Source organism: Schistocerca nitens, chromosome 5 (assembly GCF_023898315.1).
Source record: "Schistocerca nitens isolate TAMUIC-IGC-003100 chromosome 5, iqSchNite1.1, whole genome shotgun sequence".
Classification (NCBI taxonomy): domain Eukaryota; kingdom Metazoa; phylum Arthropoda; class Insecta; order Orthoptera; family Acrididae; genus Schistocerca; species Schistocerca nitens.
Genome location: NC_064618.1, coordinates 681440319 through 681462738, shown reverse-complemented (window position 1 = coordinate 681462738; position 22420 = coordinate 681440319).

The following is a 22420-nucleotide window of genomic DNA, read 5'->3' as shown; positions in this document are numbered from 1 at the left end:
GATTATACGATCAAAAAGTTGAGTCCCTGACACACGTCTTCTGCGCCCTGCACTTCCTAGTGCAATGAGTTTATAGATTGCCTGAATCACGGTGAAATTGCGCAGAAACAACTTCATTACGAAATAAAAACAGAAAAATCATTTGTTTTGAGAGCTTAGTCAACATCAGTAAATATGTAGCAGAATTCACCATTTGGTACCTCGACTTGCAATTAAGTTAAGCACTGTACAACCGAAAAAGATCCAGTCGTATGTTGAAATTATCAAAGTATGTTGAAGTCATCAAAGGGTGACGCAAAGCATTTCATTATGTATTCATCCGTGTGTAGAAACTCGGTTTTAGCATATGAATTGCCGAAGTGCCGAAGACGGAAGTGCCGAAGACGGTAAATGGCGTTATCGTACAATTTAGGAAATCGTATTTCGTTAGAGTTATTTGTGCGGTGACGAAATTTCTTCCGTTCTGAATGCGACCTCAGAAGCCGTTTATCACGCTTATATGTCGTAAAGACAGTAGAATCGTCCGATTTCACTTTGCAGCGAGCTAAACAAAGAGAAAGAGAAAATGAAAAAGTTGCTAAGTACTCTGCATAAAGGCGTTTATTTGCGGAGATGTTTTGTGATTACGTCTCCAGCACTTATCTTTTTATACAAAACCCCGGAGCACTACAGATCGAGGAAGATATTTTACATCCGGGGTATCTGTTCGGCTTGTCAGAGCGTATGTAGAGTGCAAATAAATGATGCTTCTTGTGATGATCGGTTGGTAGATGTAAGAAAGAGAAGGGAGTGGTACGAAGGAGATGGGAGGGAAATGGTACGGATGAATTACGCTCAGCAGTTTTAAACGGGAACACGCAATCTTTTTTGTGTCGCCCCGCTCTCAACAAAAGTAGCAGCGCCCTCTGGGACGGCACGGGAGGTCCTTTGTCGCTGTGCCAACAAGCTGAGCCCAGGGCAGGTGGGCGGCGCGGAAACACAGCGCGATGCGTTTTGCAGCCGCCCCGGCTGCCCGCCGTATTAACTTCAGGATAAATATTGTATTACCCGGGCAGAGCGCGCGAGCGCCAGCGGCGGCAACTTCCCCCTCCTCCTCCTCCCCCCCCCCCCCTCCCACAGGCAAACACACAGAAAGCACGAGCCAGTTCATCCTTCACAATTGAAAGCGCTCGTGAAACACAACGCGTCTCACTTAATACCATTACGCAGCAGTTTTCTTCCGCAGTGCTGCCGCCCCATTTCCATCCCACTCTCCTCCGCCCCTTCGCCTATCCTCCTCTTTTTTAATACCCCAACTTCCTCTCGCAGCGCGGGCCGAGAGAGCCCTGCAGTGCGGAAAGGAATAGGGAGAGCGGGGAAAGAGCGAGGTGGGACGAATTATATCGGCGCGGCCGTTAAAAGTGGCTGCAAAACAGCTGCGACAACGCCGCTGCAGCATTTCGTGTCCCGACGGCGCGGGCGGCGGTTAATTTCCACATTTCGGTCGCGCGGCGGGCGCAGCAGCCATCACGAGGCGTAGGACATTACCTCCAGACTCGCCAACGATCGGCTCCTAAATTTGTTTCGCCTCTTTGTCCAGACAGCGGAGTAGCCCTCCTTATCTGACAGTGTGCGGGCTGCGGCAGACGGAAAGCAATTCCGGGAAGCACGTCGCCGCCACTTGCCCACCCCTGTCCCGAGCGGGGTGGCGGGGGGGAGAGGAGGAGGAGGAAGTCACCTCTTCCTCTCCTGCTTCCCCCTCCACCGCCCCTTCTGTGAGTACGAGAGGAGGGCGAAGAAACAAGTAACCGCTGCGCCGGCTTCTCCAATTTCAGCGCTGGCGCGACGCGAATCTTGCGCCCGCCGAGAATCGCCTCGCCTCTCCCCTTCTCGGCTGCCGGATTATAGCGGAGACTGCTTCGCCCCCAGCCACGCTGTCAAGAGCGTGGCGCGGGGTGGAGAGGCGCCGAGGCAGACGACGGCGATGAGCTACGGAGGGGACGGAGCAAGGGAGAGGGAGAGAGAGACAGGCGGAAGCGAGGGAGGCGGAAGAAAAGAAAGGAGCAGGTCGGGCTACGTGGCCGAGTGTCGCGCCTTTTGCTCGCCGTCTCTTTTCGCCTCCTCCCACTTCTTTTTTTCTCTCGCTCTCGCCCCTTCCCTCGCTATTTTTCTTTCTAGACGGGACTGAAAGAGGGTGGTAACAGCCGAGAGTGGCTGACATGAATAGCAGTGTGGCCACTGCAAAAATTACGGTGTGTGGCCGCGGCACCTAGACGACGCAAAAAGTAGTCGAGTGTCCCGACCTAGAAGAGCGACCGATGATAGCATCCCCTTCGCTTTCTTTCTTTTTCTGTTTTGTCTAACGTGTGCGCTCTTCCTAGGAGCGATAACGAGATAAGATTTCAGATGTGTCGTGTACTGAGATCCATCCAACCCTATGGAGATGAAGTTACTCTATACCCAGCGAGTAAATGGCCACCATGGCAGATTTAGTCTCTGCGCCAAACCCGTCTACTCCGACCCTTCACGCTGCTGCCATCCCCTCAATTTCTGTGCAGCGCCCTCTTCATTCTTTTATTGAGTTCATTACCATTTTACAGTGAAGTAAAAGGCACACCAATAACCGTTTTTATGTAAGATTCAGTTCAGAACACGGAACGACACACACTGCAAAGTCGCATTGCTTGCAACTACACTCTAAGACAAAGAAAAAGACACACTTCGACGGAGTTACGCAAATTAGTCACAAATTGATATTCAGACAAGTATCGGAGGACAATACGAAAGCCGGCCGATGTGACCGAGCGGTTCTCGGCGCTTCAGTTTGGAACCGCTCGACCGCTACGTTCGCAGGTTTGAATACTGCCTCGGGCATGGATGTGTGTGATGTCCTTAGGTTAGTTAGGTTTAAGTAGTCTATGTTCTAGGGGACTGATGACCTCAGATGTTGAGTCCCATAGTGCTCAGAGCCATTTGAACCATGTCTTTCTTTTTTTTTTTTTAAATACGAAATTGTAAACTTTCGCAGCCGATGGATGAATGCGTGACGCTGCAGCGCAATTCTATAGCGCAGCTGGCAAGGGTACTACACATAGGGGACTTGCCGATACTACGGCATAACGTCTATGCGAATTGCATTCCGCTTACTCAGCTGGACAGTAACTATGCCGCACAGACAGACGCCTGAACAATGTATTCAGATGTTAGCAATTCGGAGAGGACATGAACACTCATGCTCATAAATTAAGGATAATTCCAGAATGTGGTGCCACACAACGTGGCACTGCACAAAACTGGCGCTAATAGCATAGGCACATAGGGAACACACACTACACTGATCTGTAAGTCCACGGTATTGGTGATAAGTTGAGAAAACCGTCCCGAAACACATGTAGAAAACGACACTGTTTCCTGGGCATGTACCCCGACATCAGTATGGGATATGATCATCATGCACACGTACACAGGCCGCACAACGGGTTGGCAAACTCTGGATCATGTGGCCGAGCAGCTGCCGGCGTATACGCCCATTCTTGCACCAGTCCCTGTCGCAACTCCTGAAGTGTCCTAGGGGTTTGAAGACGTGCAGCGATACGACGACCGAGAGCATCACGTGCTCGGTGGGGTTTAGGTCTGGAGAACAGACAGGCCACTCCATTCGCCTGATATCTTCTGTGTCAAGGTACTCCTTCACGATAGCAGATCAGTGGGGCCGTGCGCTATCATCCATCAGGAGGAAGGTAGGACCCACTCCACCCCTGAAAAGGCGGACGTACTGGTGCAAAATGACGTCCCGATACATCTGACCTGTTACAGTTCCTCTGTGAAAGACATGCAGGGGTGTACGTGCACCAATCATAATCCCACCCCACACCATCAAACCGCGACCTCCATACATGTCCCTTTCAAGGACATTAAGGGGTTGGTATCTGGTTCCTGGTTCACGCCAGATGTAAATCCGGCGAGAATCACTGTTCAGACTATCCCTGGACTCGTCCGTGAACATAACCTGGGACCACTGTTCCAATGACCAAGTACTGTGCGCTTGACACCAGGCTTTACGGGCTCTCCTGTGACCATGGGTTAGTGGAATGCACCTTGCAGGTCTCCTGGCGAATAAACCATGTCTTTTCAGTCGTCTGTAGGCTGTGTGTCTGGAGACAACTGTTCCAGTTGCTACGGTGAGGTCCCGAACAAGGCTACCTGCAGTAATCTGTGGCCGTCTGCGGGCAGTGATGGTGAGATATCGGTCTTCTTGTGGTGTTGTACACTGTGGACGTCCCGTGCTGTAGCGCCTGGACACGTTTCCTGTCATCTGGAATCGTTGCCATAATGTTGAGATCACACTTTGTGGCACACGGAGGGCCCTCCTACGACCTGCTGTGTTTGACCAGCCTCCAGTCGCCCTAGTATTCTACCCCTCATAACGTCATCAATATCTGTTCTTTGAGCCATTTTCAACACACAGTCACCATTAGCACATCTGAAAACGTCTGCACACTTACTCGCTGCACCGTACTCTGACATGCACCAACACACCTCTGCGCATGTGGATTGCTTCCAGCGCTACACTGCGACGACCGGAGGTCAGATGCACCGCATGGTCATACCCCGAGGTGATTTAAACGCGCAAACCTCCCACCAGAGCGTTGTCTCACCATGTATCAGCATTATCCTTAATTTATGAGCATGAGTGTAGGTGGCTGAAGAAGCCCGTTGAAGTAATCAGTAAATCGCTCGACACATGAATAGAAGCGACGCCGAACACACCATCAAGAAGGAAGCATCGATCTAGAGAGACAACAGAACTTTAAAACTGAGCAGTCGTCAGGAAGGCGCTCAGAGCCCCGGATTCACCGTTATCATCGATCCTCCATACGGCCCGACAGCCGGAAGTGATGGTCTGAGGTGCCATTTCGTTTCATAGAGAGATCCCTTTGGTTGTTATTCGTGGCAGTCATACATCACAGCGCTACGCCGACGATATTCTACGTTCTGTTTTGTTGCCCTTCATGGCAAGTCATCCTGGGCTTACATTTCAGCAAGATAATGCCAGCCCGCATGAGACGAGAATTTATACTGCTTGTCTTGCCAAACCGTAACTTGGCCAGCAAGGTCGCCGGATCCCTCCCCAACTGAGCATTAAGGGCAGGGCCCTCCAACCATTTCGGGATTTTGACGATCTAATGCGCCAACAGGAGGGGATTTGGCATGATATCCCTCACCAGAACGTCCACCAACTCCGCCATTCAAGCCAAGCCGCATACCTGTTTGCATGTGGATACGGGGCAGAGATGGACCAACGCATTATTGACTTTCTCAATTTGTGAAGCTCTTTCTCTTGAATAAAACATCTAATTATTCTGAAACTGTAATCATTTGCTTGTCTATACGTGTTCGTCACTTTAACTGATTTCCGTCCCATTCGGATAATTCCCTCGGGCACTGTTTCATTGGCGATCAATGCAAGGCTGTAACAATCTATACAATAAACACGAAATATACTCTTTTACATTTTCGTTGCATTTGCTCACTTTCCACTTTCAGAACTACATGTCCAGGGAGATATGCAGGGGAATTACAGTTAAGTTTGGAATGTATGACAGAGGTACTGGCGAAAGAAAAGCTGTGATGGAGGTCGCGAGACGTGCCCAGATACTTCAGCTGGTAAGTGCATTGCTCGGCAAAGGTAAGGTCTCCTCGTCAGTCCCGGTACAGGGCACGGTTTCAACCTGCCAGGAGGTGCCATTTGCTCGCTTGGCATAACGAGAGTGGTTTCATTAAGTAGCCGTAAACCAGAAGCAAGCGTCTTTGTACCGGGAACAGGTACGTCTTATGACTGAGTAAACAAATCCATGTCCGCATATGCTCGTTATTTCCTTTCATACATCGCCTTTCCTTCCCCATTGTTTCTAAGCACTATGGGACTTAACATCTGAGGTCATCAGTCCCCTAGAACTTAGAACCTCTTGAACCTAACTAACGTAAGGACATCAAACACATCCATGCCCGAGGCAGGATTCGAACCTGCGACCGTAGCAGCCGCGTCGTTCCGGACTGAAGCGCCTAGAACCGCTCGGCCACAACGGCCGGCTTTTCCTTCCCCATTCTCGTGGCCTACCAGCCGTTCCTTACTACTTGTTATTATACTCCTTCCTCCTTCCCCCTCCCTAGTAACACTTTCTTTTCCGCATCCTTATTTTCTTCCTCATTTTTTTTCGCCGGTTACGGAATCGTGTCCATGCGGAAAACGCTCACAAGCTCTATGACTGCCATATCCAAGTTAGGTCACTCACTGCCTTCACCTACCCATAAAACGCATTTATGTCGCTTCAGATTAATCGCACCGAAACGTAACACATCTACGGTAGAGACAATTACGTTCCACGTCAATGTCTTGAGTTGTACTCGAGCTCAATTGTCACAGCATCCATTGCAAACATGAGGTTCGAAGAAAAGAAAACGCACTGCTCACACTACTCAGCACTTATTTGTCGTATAACATTAATGCGAGACTGGTTTTCGGGTATGAAATGTGTCATTACGCTTTGACGAATTTCATGAAAATCGATCAACACCATGGCACTAAGGTAGCTTCGGTATGTAGACGTAGCTGTAGAAATTCGTTCAGTTCAGTGGTCTACTCAAAACTGCCTCTCAATATTAACCCAGTCCTGTTTAGCGGGTTGCGTGCTCTGTAAGGCGCTTGCCATTCTATACGCCTCCACACTTCAGTTACACTCTACAAATTAATACTCCGTCGTACGGTGAATGGTAAATGATATACACCATCATCTTCATTCTTTCGTATCCCATTCCCAGAAAGTGTAAGAGTATTATCCCTGTGGGTACGCCTACATAAACATCCCGATTTTCTGTAATTTTACTGCATTGTCATTACGGCAAATTTACATGAAAGTATGAAGTATATTTCTTGGTTGCATAGTATATGGCACTCTAAATGATCAGAACAGACACGACAAACTTTTCGGGACACCAAATATATGAGCACAATTTTTATGTGACTTTGTTGGTATATGGGAAAGATCAAAATAAAATCCTAAAGCTCGATATCCGACCGCTACCAGTAGAGTTATTGTTTTCGGAACTTTGTTTAAGCTTCAAAAGTTGGCTTGATACTTCGTATGAACGCAATGGCAGATCACCTATGTTACAGCACAACTGTGACTTGTGAAACACTTTAGTATTTAAACCAAACTTAGGATTAACAATCACTTTACCTACAATATTTGAAATACATATTTCAAGTGAAAACAGCTTCTTTTCAATTTCGTCAGCATTAGTGCAAGGTGGCTTGTTTTCAAAACTGCCTGGTAAACGTAGCAGGTATCTCAATAATATCGGAGTGTCCCCAAAATAATAACGGGGGAAACTTATGACTACGAAGTGAGACACAAGTCACAATTATTTTGATTTATTCCGATACAGTTATTCACAAAACAAATGAAAAACAGTGGCTACATTAATATAATAAGGCCTCGGCATATCTGGCATAGGGATCGGGGGGAAGACGCTAGTAATCGTGTGACAATGAATTATAGCTGCGAAGTGCGCAGTGATTGTTGCAACGTTAATTGAAAACATACAGTACTACATAAGGGAATGTGTCACATTTTTCTTTGCAGTTGCAAGCATACAGTTCATTGGGTTTCAAATAGAAGTCTTCAGACTGAAGCTTTAAGTAATCGAATTATCATAAAATGACTTTAATGTCCCCAAACATCTTTTTGCGGTTGCAGCTCGATCTCACCGTAGTACTGCAGGCGGAGGCTGAAGTGAGTGCAGATTCAATCACTGGCAGAACCAATGACCCTCGCCAGCAGCGAAGTGCACATCAGCACAAAATTTTCCTAAGTCCCTAATACAATGGCTCAGGTGGCACAGCAGACCAGTGGATTTATCACGGGTAAAACTCGCATTGCCACACTTTGTGTCTCTTGCTAAATTCAGTTTGGCTGGGCTCCATATCTTCCCTGAGCTAACCAATATAAATGGTCCTAGTCCCCTTCCTCGAGCTGGTTAACCATAACACTCGTCCTACCGTTTTGCAAAGAAAAAAAATCGTTTCTCTCTCTATCTATCTCTTCCTGTGACCAATGAGATGGTCTTCATAGTCACCATCCCTTTTCTCTCTCTAGCCTGTCGTTTATTTGAGTTGGTCGGGGCTGGCTGTTCTTACATTGCATCAACATTTGTGTTCTGCAGTGTCAATATGTTCAGGGCTGTCCCAAGTTTTCTAAGGCCAAAAAATGTGGGATCCCACTACGTCTTCGAGATGTTTATCTCTGGCGTCCGTTGTTCTCTGGAGAAATGGTCTACTTTCTACATTTGGCCACAATAATGCTCTCAGCTGAAAAGCGAACCATCTCACTCCACTTCCCGGTTGTAAAATGTTTTCACCATGGGTTTGTGTCATGGGATATCCTATCTGCATTCATTCGGAACAAAGCTGGACATCTCGACGCGGCAGAACAAAAGCATGACCGATGGTCAGTGGGCTACTGACCCTCGCCTCTCACTCAGCACGCCTTCTGCAAATTGGCTCTAGGGATTGGAGCCAACTCCTCTGTCCCTGGAGGTACGTGTACTTTTTCCACTGCCCAGAATGCTTTCGAAGTTCTCACTTCTATATGGTTTGCGAATCTGAATCGAGAGTAAAAGAAGAGTTAAGGCTGCATTAGACAGTTGCCAAAAGTCACAAGTATTGCTGTATATCATATCGGTGTCCATTAAATATTCCGATCACTTGAGTCTTCCAATATCAATTTGCATATGTTACGTGACTGCTTCTGGAAAAACGGTCGTGTAACAATATAAATTAACTCTATTATTTTAGATATCCACATTCTGCTTTACCAACATCATTGCACTGGATCAAGAATTAGCACTCCAAAATTCGTACTCATCTCCTTACATCGTTGACATGCAGCACGAGGCTACTTTGTACTAAAAGATGTGATAATTTGTACGACAGCTTGGGTGCACGTAATTTAGGTATTACTTTGAATACAGCTGCCCAGAATCAGAGATATTGTACTAAATTTATTTTATTTATTTATTTATTTTTATTCCGTTGGAGATCTTAATGAATGACAGTACGTCATAGGAAACGTCGCAACTAGATGTTATTAGCGAAAAATCAGAATAAGAAACAATGAACCAAGAAAGTGTTGTTAGTAAATACACTACTGCCCATTAAAATTGCTACACCAAGAAGAAATGAAGATGATAAACGGGTATTCATTGGACAAATATATTCTACTAGAACTGACATGTGATTACATTTTCACGCAATTTGGGTGCATATATCCTGAGAAATCAGTACCCAGAACAACCACCTCTGGCCGTAATAACGGCCTTGATACGCCTGGGCATTGAGTCAAACAGAGCTTGGATGGCGTGTACAGGTACACCTGCCCATGCAGCTTCAACACGCTACCACAGTTCATCAAGAGTAGTGGCTGGCATATTGTGACGAGCCAGTTGCTCGGCCACCATTGACCAGACGTTTTCAATTGGTGAGAGATCTGGAGAATGTGCTGGCCAGGGCAGCAGTCGAACATTTTCTGTATCCAGAAAGGCCCGTACAAGACCTGCAACATGCGGTCGTGCATTATCCTGCTGAAGAGTAGGGTTTCGCAGGGATCGAATGAAGGGAGAGCCACGGGTCGTAACACATCTGAAATGTAACGTCCACTGTTCAAAGTACCGTCAATGCGAACAAGAGGTGACCGAGACGTGTAACCAATGGCACCCCATTCCATCACGCCGGGTGATACTCCAGTATGGCGATGACGAATACACGGTTCCAATGTGCGTTGTATGCGATGTCGCCAAACACGGATGCGACCATCATGATGCTGTAAACAGAACCTGGATTCATCCGAAAAAAATGTCGTTTTGCCATTCGTGCACCCAGGTTCGTCGTTGAGTACACCATCGCAGGCGCTCCTGTCTGTGATGCAGCGTCAAGGGTAACCGCAGCCATGGTCTCCGAGCTGATAGTCCATGCTGCTGCAAACGTCGTAGAACTGTTCGTGCAGATGGTTGTTGTCTCGCAAACGTCCCCATGTGTTGACTCAGGGATCGAGACGTGGCTGCACGATCCGTTAGAGCCATGCGGATAAGATGCCTGTCATCTCTACTGCTAGTGATACGAGGCCGTTGGGATCCAGCACGGCGTTTCGTATTATCCTCCTGAACCCACCGATTCCATATTCTGCTAACAGTCATTTGATCTCGATCAACGCGAGCAGCAATGTCGCAATACGATAAACCGCAATCGCGACCTTTATCAAAGTCGGAAACGTGATGGTACGCATTTCTCCTCCTTACACGAGGCATCACAACAACAATTCACCTCCAGCCGCGGTGGCAGTGGGGTTCTCGGCGCTTCAGTCCGGAACCGCGTGATTGCTACGGTTGCAGGTTCGAATCCTGCCTCGGGCATGGATGTGTGTGATGTTCTTAGGTTAGTTAGGTTTAAGTAGTTCTAAGTTCTGGGGGACTGATGACCTAAGATGTTAAGTCCAATAGTGCTCAGAGCCATTTGAACCAACATTTCACCAGGCAACGCCGGTCAACTGCTGTTCGTGTATGAGAAATCGGTTGGAAACTTTCCTCATGTCAGCACGTTGTAGGTGTCGCCACCGGCGCCAACCTTGTGTGAATGCTCTGAAAAGCTAATCATTTGCATATCACAGCATCTTCTTCCTGTCGGTTGAATTTCGCTTCTGTAGCACGTCGTCTTCGTGGTGTGGCAATTTTAATGGCCAGTAGTGTAACTACAATTATTGTAGTACATCAGGTACGTGTGTGCACTCTTTTCGTGAAGAGCAATTAGAATTGAGGCCGGCTCGTGTCTGCGTAATTGTTACAGTTGTGAAGAGTCTATGTGTATAAGGAAGGTTTCGGCAGTCACTACTGACCAGGGTTGTATACCGTTAACGAAGAGGCCCTCAATTCGATTCCCAGTGATCACATCAGACTTTTCAGTGGTGGAAAGCTTTTGCACTCGAGTCCGCCCAGTTTAGTGAGGCCAAATGAGACGTTGCTGGAACAAGTAAGCATCAACATTCAAACAACAGCCACCGAAGCGGCGGATACGAGGGACTTCCGGTGAGAGCATTGCTACGAAAGCTTCGCGCGCTGCTCTCTACTAGACCGCACCTTCCGAGTAACTTTCTCACGCAGCGTTCATTGTTACTGCTCCACGAACTCGGAAATGTATTTTTGCGGTGGCGGCGTCGAATAGCGAGAATCGGCGGACATGGACAGGTGGTTAAATGCGGAGCCGCTTCTGAGAGCCGAAGGGAAAGACCTAAGTAGGAGGCGCGCAAGAAGTGTGGGGCCTCTTTGGCGGTACCGGGGAACTCAATTACGGCTCACTCTCGCGGCGGGGCACGTCCGCCGGCGGCAATTAGCGGCCACGGCGACGGCGACGGCCCAGCCCAGTCCCGGGCAGGCCGAGCGTGAAGCCGTCGCCTGCGCCCACTCACCTGGCCAGCGGCCACCTGCACTGACGCGCTGACGAGCCAACCACTTACCGGTACGTCTGCAGCTCCCTGACACAGATAAGTGACACTGTAGGCAGACGGAAATAGGAAAACTGATCGTTGGCCTCAGGTGGTACCAATGGCAAACGTTCTGATTAGGATCCACATCTGGGCTAAGGTAAAGGGAGGTACATTCGTCGTAGGTTTCCATTCACAACTTTTTTTTTCTAACATGAAGGAATTTCATACAGTTATACAGGGTGTTACAAAAAGGTACGGCCAAACTTTCAGGAAACATTCCTCACACACAAAGAAAAAAATATGTTATACATCTACATCTACATGACTACTCTGTAATTCACATTTAAGTGCTTGGCAGAGGGTTCGTCGAACCACAATCATACTATCTCTCTACCATTCCACTCCCGAACAGCGCGCGGGAAAAACGAACACCTAAACCTTTCTGTTCGAGCTCTGATTTCTCTTATTTTATTTTGATGATCATTCCTACCTATGTAGGTTGGGCTCAATAAAATATTTTCGCATTCGGAAGAGAAAGTTGGTCACTGAAATTTCGTAAATAGATCTCGCCGCGACGAAAAACGTCTTTGCTGTAATGACTTCCACCCCAATTCGCGTATCATATCTGCCACACTCTCTCCCCTACTACGTGATGATACAAAACGAGCTGCCCTTTTTTGCACCCTTTCGATGTCCTCCGTCAATCCCACCTGGTAAGGATCCCACACCGCGCAGCAATATTCTAACAGAGGACGAACGAGTGTATTGTAAGCTGTCTCTTTAGTGGACTTGTTGCATCTTCTAAGTGTCCTGCCAATGAAACGCAACCTTTGGCTATCCTTCCGTACAATATTATTTTGTGGTCTTTCCAACTGAGGTTGTTCGTAATTTTAACACCCAGGTACTTAGTTGAATTGACAGCCTTGAGAATTGTACTATTTATCGAGTAATCGAATTCCAACGGATTTCTTTTGGAACTCATGTGGATCACCTCACACTTTCCGTTATTTAGCGTCAACTGCCACCTGCCACACCATACAGCAATCTTTTCTAAATCGCTTTGCAACTGATACTGGTCTTCGGATGACCTTACTAGACGCTAAATTACAGCATCATCTGCGAACAACCTAAGAGAACTGCTCAGATTGTCACCCAGGTCATTTATATAGATCAGGAACAGCAGAGGTCCCAGGACGCTTCCCTGGGACATGTGTCCGGAAACGCTTACTTTCCATGTTAGAGCTCATTTTATTACTTCTCTTCAAATCACATTAATCATGGAATGGAAACACAGCAACAGAACGCACCAGCGTGACTTCAAACACTTTGTTACAGGAAATGTTCAAAATGTCCTCCGTTAGCGAGGATACATGCATCCACCCTCCGTCGCATGGAATTCCTGATGCGCTGATGCAGCGCTGGAGAATGGCGTATTGTATCACAGCCGTCCACAATACGAGCACGAAGAGTCTCTACCTTTGGTACCGGGGTTGCGTAGACAAGAGCTTTCAAATGCCCCCATAAACGAAAGTGAAGAGGGTTGAGGTCAGGAGAGCGTGGAGGCCATGGAATTGGTCCGCCTCTACCAATCCATCTGTCACCGAATCTGTTGTTGAGAAGCGTACGAACACTTCGACTGAAATGTGCAGGAGCTCCATCGTGCATGAACCACATGTTGTGTCGTACTTGTAAAGGCACATGTTCTAGCAGCACAGGTAGAGTATCCCGTATGAAATCATGATAACGTGCTCCATTGAGCGTAGGTGGAAGAACATGCGGCCCAATCAAGACATCACCAACAATGCCTGCCCAAACGTTCACAGAAACTCTGTGTTGATGTCGTGATTGCACAACTGCGTGCGGATTCTCGTCAGCCCACACATGTTGATTGTGAAAATTTATAATTTGATCACGTTGGAATGAAGCCTCATCCGTAAAGAGAACATTTGCACTGAAATGAGGATTGACACATTGTTGGATGAACCATTCGCAGAAGTGTACCCGTGGAGGCCAATCAGCTGCTGATAGTGCCTGCACACGCTGTACAGGTTACGGAAACAACTGGTTCTCCCGTAGCACTCTCCATACAGTGACGTGGTCAACGTTACCTTGTACAACAGCAATTTCTCTAACGCTGACATTAGGGTTATCGTCAACTGCACAAAGAATTGCCTCGTCCATTGCAGGTGTACTCGTCGTTCTAGGTCTTCCCCAGTCGCGAGTCATAGGCTGGAATGTTCCGTCCTCCCTAAGACGCCGATCAATTGCTTCGAACGTCTTCCTGTCGGGACACCTTCGTTCTGGAAATCTGTCTCGATACAAACGTACCGCGCCACGGCTATTGCCCCGTGCTAATCCATACATCAAATGGGCATCTGCCAACTCCGCATTTGTAAACATTGCACTGACTGCAAAACCACGTTCGTGATGAACACTAACTGTTGATGCAACGAACTGATGTACTTGATGCTAGTACTGTGGAGCAGGGCTTAACAACTGGCCGGTTTTGAGCGCGAGTACTCGCGTTTGCCCAGGCACTTGCTCGCGAGCAGGTGCAAGGTGGCTGAGTAGGGAGGGAGGGGAGGGAGGGGAAATGCGCGCGCACGTTTGAATAGGGCCGCAGCTTGCCTATCGAAATCGCGCAGACTGTGTAACGTTTAAAGTACTACGATCAGCTCTAACAGTCACTTCGCTGGTTAAGAATCATGTCAAGTCGCCGTTGTGTAACCCCAACCATGCTTTCGCAGTTGGGAGGAATTGTATCTGTTTACAGAAAAAGATGGTGTTTGCAAAATGTTTAGTATGTCACAAAACGCTGAATTCTTTTAGGAAATTTAATTTGCAGCGACATTATATGTCGTACCACGCGAAATACTACGGAAGTGGAAAATGTGATGGACCAGATCGTGCACAGGAAGTTATTAAACTTAAAAGAAAGCTATCCGAAGAAGATCTGGACGACGAAGGAAAATCAACTGAGGCAGCTCTCAGAGTGTTACAAAATTGCTTTGCTTTTAGCAAAATCCCTGCGCCCCTTCACTGATGGCCATTTAATAAAAGAATGTTTGGTAGTTGCAGCGGAACATTTGTATCCATCTCAAGTTGAACAGTTTGGGATTGTGCCATTATCTAATATGACCATTATGCGTCGCATACAGGACATGGCAGACGACGTCCAGAGCCAGCTTGCAAATATCTGTAAAGATTTTATGGCGTATTCTCTAGCTCTGGACGAAAGTGTTGATATCACTGGAACAGCGCAGCTTGCCATATTTATTAGAGGTGTTAAAAGAGATCTTCAGGTGAGGGAGGAGCTCCTCGATGTAGTAGCCATGAAGAACACTACAACCGGAGGTGATATTTTAAGTAGTATTGAAGAAAGTGTTGAAAATATAGGATTGTCGTGGAATTCTTTAGTTTCAGTGTCTACAGACGGTGCACCAGCGATGACACGGAAAAAATCAGGTTTCGTTGCGCTGTTGAAGAAGAAAACGCAAAAACTGACCGTGCCGAATGAAATATGGGGTGTTTACTGTGTGATCCAACAGGAAAACTTATGTGCAAAGAGTATCACTCTAAAAAATGTGATGAGTGTTGTTGTTCGTACAACCAATTATAGAAGGAAGCATGGGCTACAACACAAACAATTTAAAAGCTTTCTTGAGGATGTAGAAAGTCAGTGTGGTAGCCTGCCTTATTACAGCGAGGTCCGCTGGCTTAGTCGTGGCGAATTATTAAATCGATTTTTTTGCCTATTAGATGAGATAAATATGTTCATGGAAATAAATAACATGTGTGTTCCTGAATTGAAAGAGCCTTCATGGAAATGTGATCTCGCATTCTTAGTAGATTTAAGTAGCCATCTGAATGCTTTGAATATTTCACTACAAAGTAAAGATCTGCTAATTACTCATTTCATAGATCGAGTACGAGCTTTTAAAATGAAATTGACACTTTGGGTGAGTCAGCTGGAAACAGGAAATCTAGCTCATTTTCCTAAATTATCATCCATACAAGATGTTCACAAAGACTGTGAACGTTATTCACATAGTTTAGCTGCCCTTAAGGAAGAATTTGATCAACGCTTTCAAGATCTGACAGCACTAGACAGTGATTTTGATCTGTTCTCCTCTCCATATTCAGCTAATATTGAAGAGATTCGTCGTGAGCTGCAACTAGAAATTATTGACCTGCAGTGTGACAGAGAATAAAGAGACAAATTTCAGAACAAGAAAAACATTTTGGAATTCTACAGACACTTCCCTCAGGATAGATTTCCTCGTTTGCACAAACTGGCGGCTACAATAATATCAAAGTTCGGTTCCACGTATGTTTGTGAACAACTGTTCTCTGCAATGAAATGTAACAAGACGCGCCTGAGAAACGCATTGTCTGATCGAAATTTAAACTGCACGCTGCGCCTACGTTGCACAAGAACAATTACTCCGAACATAGACGCAATTATAAAGGGCAATAAGTACAAGATAACCGAGAATCCCACACCTAAGTGACACCTTTTATTGTGTAATAGTTCACAAATTAATACGAATGTAGAGGCATACCCTAAGCTAATAAAATTGTGTGGCACGTGTACATTCTCCTTTATTTGTTTCATTTGTCGCAGTAATAATTCGTGAGTGATATCCCTGCAGGTGGCCGCGGATTTACATTGACTGGCGGCAGCTGTTGTGTGCACCACGTGACTCTCCCCACTCTCCGCTCTGGTCCGGTAGTGGGGGTAGCGTGCTCGCGCTGCTCCGTGCTCGCGACTTGCTGCTCACAGCTTGCTCCGCGAGCACGTATGTTGTGAAGCCCTGCTGTAGAGCAATGAGTCGCATGTCAACACAAGCACCGAAGTCAACATTACCGTCCTTCAATTGGGCCAACTGGCGGTGAATCGAGGAAGTACAGTACATACTGACGAAACTAAAATGAGCTCTAACATGGAAATTAAGCGTTTACGGACACATGTCCACACAACATCTTTTCTTTATTTGTGTGTGAGGAATGTTGCCTGAAAGTTTGGCCGTACCTTTTTGTAACACCCGGTACGCAGGGTGATCCAGCTCCCTCTACCGATAGGTTTCATACAACCGGCAACGCCTTAAAAAAACCAAGCGCGAGATTGTCATATTCTTAAGCGCTGTCGGACTTGACTAGCACTTGGATGGGTCACTTTCCGAGTCTGCCAAGTGCTGTCGGCAAGCGGGGTGCACTCAGCCCTTGTGAGGCCAAACGAGGAGCTACTTGACTGCGAGGTAGCGACGCCGGTGACGAAAACTGACAACGGCCGGGAGAGTGGTTTGCTGGCCACATGCCCCTCCTTATCCGCATCCGTCTAAGGCAGGGCCGCACAAGGTGCATGCACCGGTGCATCGCACAGTGCAGGGTGCAGACGACGGCTGCGCTATGTTGACGACGGTGCAGACCCCCCACTCCTCGGCTTTGCGCAACAGCGCTGCCTCTCACTTCCTTAGCTTGTGTCGCTCGCGCCGCCTGTCTCGACCTGTTTCAAAGCTTTTACCCTGTTGTCTTCGTCATTGGCAAATACCAATGTACACTAGGTGGAGAGCTTAGTTTGGTGTACCAGTACAAAAGAGATTTATATAATAACTGTAATGGTAACAAATTTAAATTTGATTTCAACACAAATGTATCTTCCTATGTGCTCTTTATTTTATTTGCAATTATGCTACTAAGATCTGGAACAAGAGATTGGGTGACAGCAATTCTGAGAGAAATTTTTAAATTACAATTAGAAATACACGCACGCAATTTAGTTTTTGTACAAGACAAAACAGAAAAAAACCTTTCACATACACAAGTGGAACCAAACAAAGAAATAACCTTCGCTGCTTCTCTGTGTAACTTGGGAAATTCTTCCTTCGGCAAGTTCTGGTAGAATTGGAGCAAACCTTTTGTATTGTAAAACACAGCCTTTCGGTGAACATCGCTTTGCAAATCAATTAGTTCGAAACGTAAATCTGAAGGCGCACTTTTAATATCCATCGAAAAAGGTTTCACAAAAATATCGAGAATTTGCTGCAGGTAGGTAATTTCCTGAAACAATAACAAAGCCAATGTTAATAAATGAAAGTAATGTAAGCCGTTGTTTCGAAGTACTAAAATGCGATAGATTTTAATAAACATGTAATGTGTACTATTGGTTTTAATGTAATGTTACACTTGCATATGAAATGCAATCTCCTTTATTTAGCTGTATGTCATATACCGGCACATTACCTGGAATCGGTCGTTAAACGCATTTTCAAGGGATTGTAGCACCTCGACGTATTTTTCAAAGCGCGCTCCTTCCTGCACAGATGCTGTCAAACAAAAACATAGAACCGATTTGATTAGAGCGGTTATAAAAATCAGGCTGTTTTAATAAAGGTACAATTTATATCTCGCTTACCTAGTTCAGGAAAGTGTTGCGTATTTTTCTCTGAAAGGTTGCTTTTGAGGAGCTTCAGTTTATACTGGAAAGCGTTTATTTTGCTGATCATATCGTTGATGAGATTGTTTTCTTTTTGGAGTTTCGCACTTAAATCATTTAGGAGAGCCATAATGTCTGCTAAAAATCCTAAATCAGCTACCCAATCAGGGTCATGAAAAAGTGGCTCCGGACGTCCTTTGCTCTCCAAAAACTGAGCCACAGTGTGGCGTAGTCGAAAAATTCGGGAATCACTTTCCCTTTGCTCAGCCAGAGCACCTCAGTGTGGTAGGGAATATCTGGGTACTCCTCTTCAAAGGAAATCAAAAATTCTTTGAATTGACGATGAGCGAGTCCATGAGAACGAATGTAGTTCACGATACGCACCACTAGCTTCATCACATCTTGAAGACCGATAACTTTCGCACAAAGAGCCTCTTGGTGTGCAAAACAATCAACGGAAGGTAAATTCGGCATGTTAATTTTTTTCCGCAGTAGGCCAATAAACCCTTTTCATTTACCGCACATTGCTGGTGCCCCGTCTGTGGTTACGGAAAACAGCTTTTCCCAAGGGAGTCCTATTCCTTCAGCTGCCATTTCAACAGCTGCTAAAATATCCGCCCCTGTAACAGTGTCCTTCAACGAAATCGTATCCAGGAGCTCTTCCGTTACATGTAGGTCGTCGTCCAAGCCACGCAAAAATATTGCTAACTGAGCCGTGTCGTTAATATCCGTGGACTCATCAAGTGCGATGGAGTACGCGAGGAAGTTTTCAATTTTGGCTGCCAGTTGTTCATGCAAATTCTCAGCAATGTCGTCGATTCTCCGATGCATTGTCATTCTGGAAAGTGGTATTCTGCTGTACGCGGGAGCTAATGTGGGATTCATTGTCTCTACTACGTCCCACATAATGTTTTTTATTAATGGCCCGTCCATAAATGGCCTCCCAGCTCTTGCTAAACGTAGAGCAACTGAAAAAATATATTTACATGAACGTGAAACTAATTATGTAGCCATTCAGCTTTGCTTAGTTCAGTATATTATATCCATAAAGAACAAAGAAACCGAGCTACAGTGCAAAATAGTGGACTGTATCCTTAGGTTACTTACAGCTGGTACCTGAAAATGTTTGAAGCTATCTTTCGCGAGATAGTTGCCGGGTATCTTCAGGCGTCTGATACAGTCTTTCCAAACTCTGCGACGCTCTCGTGCGGGTCAAACAAACCTGTGACCATTCGGGCAGCCCTTCTTCGTATACGTTCAAACCCGTCCGTTAGTCTTTTGTGATATGGTTCCCACAAACTTGAGCATCTAGAATGGGGCACAAGGATCATTTGTAAGCAATCTCCTCTGAGAACTGATTACATTTTCCCTAGTATTCTACCAATGAACCGAAGTCCGCCACCTGCCTTACCTCAACCGAATCTTACCATTCTGTTTTACACCTCTATGAACAGACACACCCAGGTATTTGTACGATTTGACTCATTCCAATTATCACTCACTGACATATGAAAGTGAATCAAAAAGTAGTGTCCCCTGTACCATAGATAATATAGTAATGAACTTATAACAGGGGGGGGGGGGGTAGTACAGATTGAACCGATGCGCGATCGGCAGCTCGCGACCGTTCCTGCAACACCATTTTTGGCGTGAAGGGGGCGTGACACGTTTGCTGCGAGTCCCGTTGAGATCGTTTTCCGGGTAGAGACAGTGTGTGAAGCAGCATAGACAGCATAGGTCTTCGGGGCAACGGGCCGACTCTTTGCTCTACCGCGCGTGTGACTTCCAAGTGGTTCTGGCCGAGCATCTTCCGGACGCGAGGGACATGTACCTGATATGGGAGTGAACTTAGCCGACCAGGTCTGGAGGCGAGCTGTGGGTCGCCGTCATCCACACATCTTCTACCGGTTCCAAGCTTTCCACTATTTGTCATCGCACAGCGGCTTTGTGTGCTCGGTAAAAGCTAGTTTTAGTTCGCTGTTTCGGTGCCGAGAGGACGTGGTATTCGTAAGGGCGACCTTGCTCTCCATTGTGAATGTGATAATTGTGACCGGTACGCTTCCTGCACGTGTTTGTGTTCTGCTGCTTCTATTCCGGATTCGGTTCAGCCTACGTTGTTGTTCTCTGCTCCTGCGTGTGACGAGGCAATCTGAGGAGCGTCTCGCTAGTATGAAAATATAATACACTGAAGAGCCAAAGAAACTTGTAGACCTGCCTAATATCGTGTAGGAACCCCGCGAGCACGCAGAGGTGCCACAACACGATGTGGCATGGACTCGACTAATGTCTGAAGTAGTTCTTGAGGGAACTGAGACTATGAATCGTGCAACGCTGTTCATAAATCCGAAATAGTACGAGGGGGTGGAGATCTCTGCTGAACAGAACGTTGCAAGGCAGCCCACATATGCTCAATAATGTTCATGTCTGGGGAGTTAAATGGCCAGTGGAAGTGTTGAAACTCAGAGGAGTGTTCCTGGAGCCACTCTGTAGAAATTATGGACATGTGGGGCGTCGCATTGTCCTGATGGAACTGCCCAAGTCCGTCGGAATCCACAATGGACATGAATGGATGCAGCTTATCAGACAGGATGCTTACGTACGATCACCTGTCAAGAGTCGTATCTGGACGTGTCAGACGTCCCTTACCACTCCAACTCCACAAGCCCCGCACCATTACAGAGCCTCCACCAGCTTGGACAGTCCCTTGCTGACAAACAGGGTCCATGGATTCATGAGGTTGTCTCCACACCCGTACACGTCCATTGATGTTTCGTTGACTGGTTGGCACTCTGACACTTATTGATGACCTAACACTGAAATCTGCAGCAATTGGCGAAAGGGTTGCATTTCTGTCACGTTGAACGATTCTCTTCAGTCGTCGTTGGCCCTGTTGCTGCAGGATCTTTTTCCGGGCGCAGCAGCGTCGGAGATTTGATGTTTTACAGGATTCCTGATATTCACGGTACCCCCGTGAAATGGTCGTACGGGAAAATCCTCACCTCATCGCTAACTCGGAGATGCTATGTCCCATCGCTCGTGCGCCGACAATAACACCACGCTCAAACTCACTTAAATCTTGATAACCTGGCATTGTCGCAGCAGTAACCGATCTAACAACTGCGCTAGACATTTGTTGTCTTATACGGGCGTTGCCTACCGCAGTGCCGTATTGTGCCTGTTTACGTATCTCTGTATTTGAATAGCCTTGCCTATACAAGTTTCTTTGGCGCTTCAGTGTAGCTTCCGATTGATAATTATTATAGAATTGTTACTTTATGGTGTGTTTTAAATTACTGGGTTTCTGTAAATTGTTTTAATGTTTAGTGCGTCATTACTTAGGATGTTCACGGTTTTTTGGTATAGTACATTGAGCACTATATCGCCAAGTCGCTGTCTTTAGTTATTTGGAGCCCGCAAGCGTATGCGCCTTACCAAGGAAAATCGTGTTGCACGTATTTTGGTGGGTTATACCTCCAAGCCAAGCTTGTGTTTACGTAGGTGGGGTTCATCAGCCAGCCCGCAGCTCGTGGTCGTGCGGTAGCGTTCTCGCTTCCCACGCCCGGGTTCCCGGGTTCGATTCCCGGCGGGGTCAGGGATTTTCTCTGCCTCGTGATGGCTGGGTGTTGTGTGCTGTCCTTAGGTTAGTTAGGTTTAAGTAGTTCTAAGTTCTAGGGGACTGATGACCATAGATGTTAAGTCCCATAGTGCTCAGAGCCATTTGAACCATTTTCATCAGCCAACTGTTCCTGTCTGCCTTCATCTATGTTGTCAAACCAGGGAGACGGCTAACCTTCTACCGATTCAGTCTCGTGGCGTGATTTGAAGCTGAATGTCGGTTGGCCGCTGAACTTCTTCACTATCAGGTATAAGAGGGGAGTGGTTGCCTTGGCCAGTTACCTTATTTTCTTTTAGCAACAGCTGTTTTGTCCGCAATGCCAGCGTGTAATCTGATGACTTAAGTTTTTACTTGTTTACTTAAAAATTACTTCCCTGTTCATCAGGCTGTCATTGGAGGTTTGTGCCTCAGGGCGTGTTCCCAGCGACTGCTTTGAAAATGAGTGTGGTGAGCAACATATCACGTCCCTTTTCGTCTAGACCTCACGGAGGCTTTCCAGCAGTCGTTCTTCTCGCGAACCATACGCGACTGGAACAGGAAAGGGAGGTAATGACAGTGGCACGTAAAGTGCCCTCCGCCACACACCGTTGGGTGGCTTGCGGAGTATAAATGTAGATGTAGATGTAGACCGACGTGTGGTAGCTTCACATCAAGGAGACTTAATTGTTTTTGTTACCTTTCAATGAACCTCTTTTCTGGTAAATCTCAATTATTTGTTGTATTTTAGTCAAACACATTCAACAATTGTATGTGGACTACCTATCTGAAGACTGCTCTGTCAGAACCTTTGAAGAGATTATTACGTAACTTCAACTGCTAAAATGTTATCTTGCTTCTCTTTTTCTTTTTTGT